At 37.3% G+C, this 6,585-nt stretch overlaps 1 non-coding gene across 1 annotated transcript; it reads left to right on the forward strand.

Annotated features, from left to right (window-relative positions):
- Nucleotides 1-626: 626 nt before the first annotated feature.
- Trnay-gua (transfer RNA tyrosine (anticodon GUA)) lies at nucleotides 627-714 on the forward strand. The gene is given in 2 exon segments: nucleotides 627-663; nucleotides 679-714. It is a non-coding gene; the product is annotated as a tRNA-Tyr (tRNA).
- Nucleotides 715-6,585: the final 5,871 nt, after the last annotated feature.

Raw genomic sequence — 6,585 nt, forward strand, 5'->3', positions numbered from 1 at the left:
TCCGCTTGCGGGTGTGGCCCCCCCAGACATCCGCAGAGAGGTCGCTTGCGCTAGCGAAATGCGAAAACAACAAACTGACCCACGCCACCCGCTGCACGGCCATAACCCGCCACCCGTCCGCCTTAAAAGCCGCAAAAGTTTTATCAGGTGTACTCGCCCTCTGGTGGGCGAACACTCCGACGCTCGCTGCTCACTATGGTGGAGGCGGTGTCCCCCGCCAGACACATATGTACCAGTGTCGGAGCACTTACCACCCGGCAACAAAGAACCATGGCCCATCTGGAAGGCGATGAACAGGCTCAGGTCTCAGGTTGGCCGTTGTAAGCAGAGCATGGCTGAATGGGGACTGCTTCGTGGCCACTCTACCCAATGTGGTTGCGACACAGCACCGCAAACTATGGTGCACCTGCTGGACTGCCCCGCGTGCCCGCACTCCTGCTCTGAATCCGACCTGAGAGACGCCACGGTCCGGGCTGTCAGCACCGCTGCTTTATTATTCTTATTGCTTCCTTCTCACAGTCACAGTTGTAGTGCAAGTTTGTGTCATCTATAAATAAATAAAAAATCTTGATAAAATGACGTCTTCGCTGGAGCAAGTACTACATAATTTCGGCCCGAGCTATGTCCCTTCGATAGCTCAGTTGGTAGAGCGGTGGACTGTAGAGGTATTCAGCTGGCATCCATAGGTCGCTGGTTCAAATCCGGCTCGAAGGAATCTTTTTGTATTTTCTATTTTAATTTTTTTATGTTACAAATAGTTACACAATATTTTATTTAATAATTATATAATCGTTTTTTTCTTACATTCTAAAGTAGATTACTTGGGTGCTCATCAGAAATATTTAAGTTTTAAAATAGGTAGGTAAATAACGTAATATTTAGAGTAACTATATTATAGCGTGTAAAGCTGTTTTCAATTGGCCATACTCGTCAAATTACTGTTCTAACAAACCCGTAAAAAATACTATTAAAGCAATGAAAACAGAAATCACTGTCGAATTTGCACTTTCAAATATGTAGAGCGTGCAACGAAATACCACATAATGGTACCTACAATAAAACTGCACTTCGCGGCCGCTGCACAAATGCAATTCACCGCGATCCGTAAGGGGGTGCCCTCCCTTCCCCGAGGGCCATTCATGAGGAACAAAGACACTCCTTTCCGCACCTGCAAACTATTGAAACAAAACCATGCGTATTCCATGCTAGGAGCTAAGCTCAGTGTAATGGATTAAAAACATTTACGTACCTAGTCGTGCGGTAACACCGTACTTCACTTTATGAGAGTTTTATTCACAACTACGCGTCGGCATGAGATATGATCCGGTACAGAAAAAAAATCTTGCTATTATAATGTTAGAAGTTTGCACTTTATAGTTGTGTATAATTGTCCCATAAATGTATTTATAACAGTATAAAATAAAAGGACACTGGCTCTTTTAGTAAGTACATAGGTATTGGGGTTCGAATTCGAAAGCGGAAAAAAATTGAAAATGGCAAATATCTATGTTTTATCTTTCACTTAAAGACCTACTTACCTACTAAAAGAGCCCAGTGTCCTTTTAGTCACTACAACAAAATACAGCGTTTCGTATGTGCCACTCGAAATGTAATAATAGCAAAAAAGTATTGTAGTAAGTTATGTAGTTTTATATTTCACTCTGTTGTAACTGGACACGCCTATATTTATGTGCAGCAAAGTTAGCATAGCAAGTTAAATAAAAACACAAAATGAACAAATGAATGAATGAATGAATGATCCTATCGCGCGTGTAACAAATAAAACTGCCGGGATATGTACGATATTACACAGTGGATACGTGAACCGATTCTCCAGTTACCTATATAAGTTGAAAGCGCAGAATTTTTTCAGTTACCTATATACGTTAAAACAATCCTACGTTAACGATCGAGCGCGAAAAGTTGCAGCACCTGCCGGATACGGAAAACTATTGAGCGGATAAAAACGCAGCCGGGAGCCATATTCTAGCTCTTTGAGAATCCTTAAAGGGAAGTTTGAAAGGATTCCACCGTGAAAAATAAGGTGAACTCTATTTATGTTGCAGCGAAGGCGAGCGACAACGTTGAACTTTGAAAAGAAAAATGTAGATTGAACTACTCTTAGTTACCGGTAAGTCTTAACAAAAAACAGTATATTAAATTATATTGCGCTTAGATACTTTTTTTTTTCTCCAATTAGTTCGCCTTTAACCTATACTATGGACGGTATAGAACTATTAACTACTTTTCATTTCGAATACGAGAAAAGTAAAATATATATGTGTATTTTACAAAAGTTACAAAACATGACTAAAGTATTTCTTGAGGGTACTTACATTCAATTAACAATTTTGGTAAATCGATATTTATGGAATCGGGAGGTAAATATCAGAATATTCATTCATAATGGACTAATAACGACAAATCCATTTAGAACCAAATTTAATTTTCATTGCTTATCGTAAAAAAACCGGCCAAGTGCGAGTCGGACTCGCGCACGAAGGGTTCCGTACCATTACGCAAAAAACGGTAAAAAATCACGTTTGTTGTATGGGAGCCCATGTTTGTCTAGCTATCACGGTTCATGAGATACAGCCTGATGACAGACAGACAGACGGACGGACAGACGGACATCGGATTCTTAGTAATAGGGTCCCGTTTTTACCCTTTGGGTACGGAACCCTAAAAAAACAACGCTTTTCCCGCGGGTTCATTGCTTGAAGAGCTAAACAAACTGGTGCTAACGAATTTCCGATTTGCGTCAATTGTCACTTAATGCCTTAAGGGCCCATCAACGTGCTCACTAGCGCCACTGCTAAATAATTGTGATTATTTAAATTTAACGATAGATATTTAACGCATTCACTGCCAGGGGGCGAGGCCTTGGAACAAGCTTGTATGACGGTGAACAAGGTTGTATGTGCGTTGGGGGCAGTGAATGTGTTAAAGAAGGGGGCCGCTACGTACCTACTGTATTTTGTATTTAAGTACCTTTTGAATACATTATAATAGTTTTTACGTTACGTTACGTTTTTACGTCGTCAATCTATGCGTATTTTGCTATCCAGCGGGGCAATGCCGCAAGTATTTTTGGCACTTTTGGACAGGGTGGGGGTCGGAATGGGGTTTATGTTTAGTAAAGATAATGTGTATTTTCTAGTTAGTTTTAGTGTTTTTCTTTAGTTTTATTATGTAGTGTTAAGTTACTTTTAAATACCAAAATGTATGTAATAAAGTGAATAAAATGTTAATTATCTATGCGTCCGAAGTTGAAACGGCCGTTTTTGTTTTGAGCTCATAAATCGACAAAACGAAAAGTGAAAAAACGTGCCTCGAAAATCAAGAAAAAGTCATTCTCGAATAGAAGGCGCCACACCTTTGGCCTATACTCAGCTAGATGGCGTTGACGACACCGTTTGATATTTAACAATTATAAATATCGTAGATAGGATATTTTGCTAAAAGAAGACTTGTTATTTAAAAATAATATTAGTGCATTCAAAGATTTCCTAAAAAATACTCGCTTAACCTGGGTATCGAACCGACAAAGTAAAAGTGAAAAAAAAACATTCGTATTTTTATGATGCCAATCAAAAGAATGGACAAAATATAATAATTGTTCTTAAGAGGCCGTAGTCGATTTTGGAGCAAAAATGTAAAATTGATAGATTTAGTCGTTGAAATTATACACGTTTTGTTACGTAATATCTAAATAACAAGTATTGATTTCTATTAGCACGTCTTCTCATCTTGCCTTTTAATAATGAGGTCGCGAGCGTGCGTCACCGGTAATGCATGAAGAGAAGGGGCAGTTTTTAAAAATTCATCAAAAAATCATGGTGGTAAATTATACAAATTGATGTATAAGAATAGTTTCAGCAAATGTTTTAGATTGTTTAAGTATCAAAATTACGTTGAAATTAAGTCGATTTTCAAAGAAATTGTCACTTGTTTTGAAGTAATTTCTGGAGAAAATTGATTTCGTCTAACTTTCATTCACACTACTTCAATGTCATAATAATAAAAATGTAGTCTGATAAACGTCAAGTACAGGATATGTGTAATACAAAATTACCATGTTTAGCAGTCCAAACTTTACGAAATTTACAAATAAGAGCGACACGCGCGTTTACCTAAACGTCCATCAGAAAAGCAAACATTACTAATTTAGTGAGTCTGTTTTCAAAAAACTGTTCTGATAAAAGGTAAGATAAGAAGACGTGCTAATAGAAACCAGTACTTGTTATTTCAATTAGGTAACAAAAGGTGTAAAATTTCACGGACTAAATCTATCAATTTTACATTTTTGTGACTAAAATCGACACCGGCCTCTTAAGTAACATAGTATCATATTTCAAAATTAGCCTCATATATTTTTTCATATTACAAATGCATTTCCGTTATTAAATTATCATTTAGTTTAGCTAGCAAACGTAAGTTGCACCGTCCAACTTGTGACGTCATCATGCTCTGTCGAATTCGGACCAAAAATTATGAGCGTTTCAACCGCTCAAAAATTTTCAACATTTTAAATATTTCATGAAATAAAACTATGAAAACGGATTATATCGCGTATATTGAATTTATAATACATCCCGACGTTTCGAACTCTTTACAGCGTTCGTGGTCAACGGGTGTATTATAAATTCAATATACGCGATATAATCCGTTTTCATAGTTTTATTTCATGAGTAACTATCGCGGTAACCGAAGACAATATTATTTTAAATATTTTTTAATAAAATGATGTGAAGGTTTACAAAAGTATTTTTATTTTTTCTGGTGTTCAAACAATATAAATTATGATTACAAAAAATTCATGCATGGAGCTAATTATTAATTCGGCGTTTTAGCCCAGGGGACCTGCATTCCTCGCAAGGAACAAGGTGTTTAACAAAATTATTATTATTCTAAAATAATTATGTCAAATTTAAGATTTAAAAAAAGGTAACAATATAATGATATCCCATGTACTTACATCATCTAATTTTTTGTGCCCAATAGATACTTTATTTTTTTGAATCTCGAGATATGAAATCGGGCGTTATAAATGGGGTTGGCCGGTCGAAGTGTTTAGCAGATGGCGCCAGCATAGCTTGCCCTGTCAATCCCTAGAATTGTGTCAAAATTTTGTTTTTTTAATGCTCTGGATGCCAGCCCTTTAAGTCAAATCTCACAGAAAAAGGGCCAAGCTATGATAGCGCCATCTCTGCAAACCTTTGACAGTTGCCAACCCCATTATAAACTTCACGAAATAACGCCATCTATATTTAATAAACGGCAACGTGCTGGTTACGAGGACGGGATTTTGCCCTGTCAAACATAAACTTGAAGTAACGCCACGCCAATAAGCAGGAGATGCCCTCTGCAACCACCTCCTCACTCCTCACGCATGTTTCTTTACGTGTTAGAGTTTAAATCCGACAGATGTCGTTACGGTCTTATAGTATCATAGGTTCAAACTCTCTTAGCAAAGATAGATATAACTCCGTAATAGATGGATACAGTCTAAGGAAAAAACGTGCCTCAAAAATCAAGAAAATTTGATTCTCGATCAGATGGCGCCACTACCTTTGGCCTACTCTCGTATAGATGGCGTTGACGGTTTCGTTTGTTATTTAACAATTTTAACGCATATCAGCGAAAGAACAAAGGTTAAAATAATATAAAAATAATCGATGCAAATATTGCATATTATTAATTATTATAAAAAAACAAAAAACCCGACTGCACACTAAAAAGAGGAAAACAAGCCCCACAAGAAATATTGTTTAATCAAATGCTAAAATCAAGCTGGAATACCGTTTAAACAATATAAAATGCACTATGAAATGTGTTCGTAATCGATAGTTAAATAAATAAAAACTTATTCTAAATACTAACTAAATATAATTTATAAATGTTGATGGTAAGTATCACAGGCGGGGACCAACAGAGGGGTAATACTCAGTCATTTTGGTTGGTGGTTGTTAAGTTCACTATTTATTTAGCAGAATGTTACTTAGGTAGGTATTTTCGTTGGTGGCGGTCCCTGCCTGCGATACTTACCATCAACATTTATAATTTATATTTAGTTAGTATTTAGACATACATACACTCGAAAAACATTACCCTCCTCCTTTGGCAGTCGGGTAAAAATAATAATTTATCCATATATAAGATATATAAATACATTTTTTGATATTTTTATTTTTAGTTTTAATCGTGTGTCGATAGATGGCAGTGAATTTACTGTGGCTACAAAATTTACTATGAGTACTATGACAGTACCGCTCTATCTGTGCATTTTTCGCTTGGCGCAGTCCTTATGCCGTAGCGTAGGCCTCTACCAACGCTTCTTTTGGCGTCAAGCAAAACGCGCAGCGGCAAACGTGAAAGGTGCATTCGATGCACATGCCCCAGCCAGCATGAGCGTCTGTTTTAGGAGCTGAGCGATTTCTAGTACCCTCTCGTCTGTGGCCATGTTCTAGTGTATGCCAAGATATTCCGGGTGTTTGGCATATGATGTCCAGTTTGTATTATGAGATCTCTGAATTCACAACGAAAAACATCAAAAGGTCTCGAAAGGTAAATAAAAGCTTCGGG

Source organism: Cydia strobilella, chromosome 6 (assembly GCF_947568885.1).
Source record: "Cydia strobilella chromosome 6, ilCydStro3.1, whole genome shotgun sequence".
Taxonomy (NCBI): domain Eukaryota; kingdom Metazoa; phylum Arthropoda; class Insecta; order Lepidoptera; family Tortricidae; genus Cydia; species Cydia strobilella.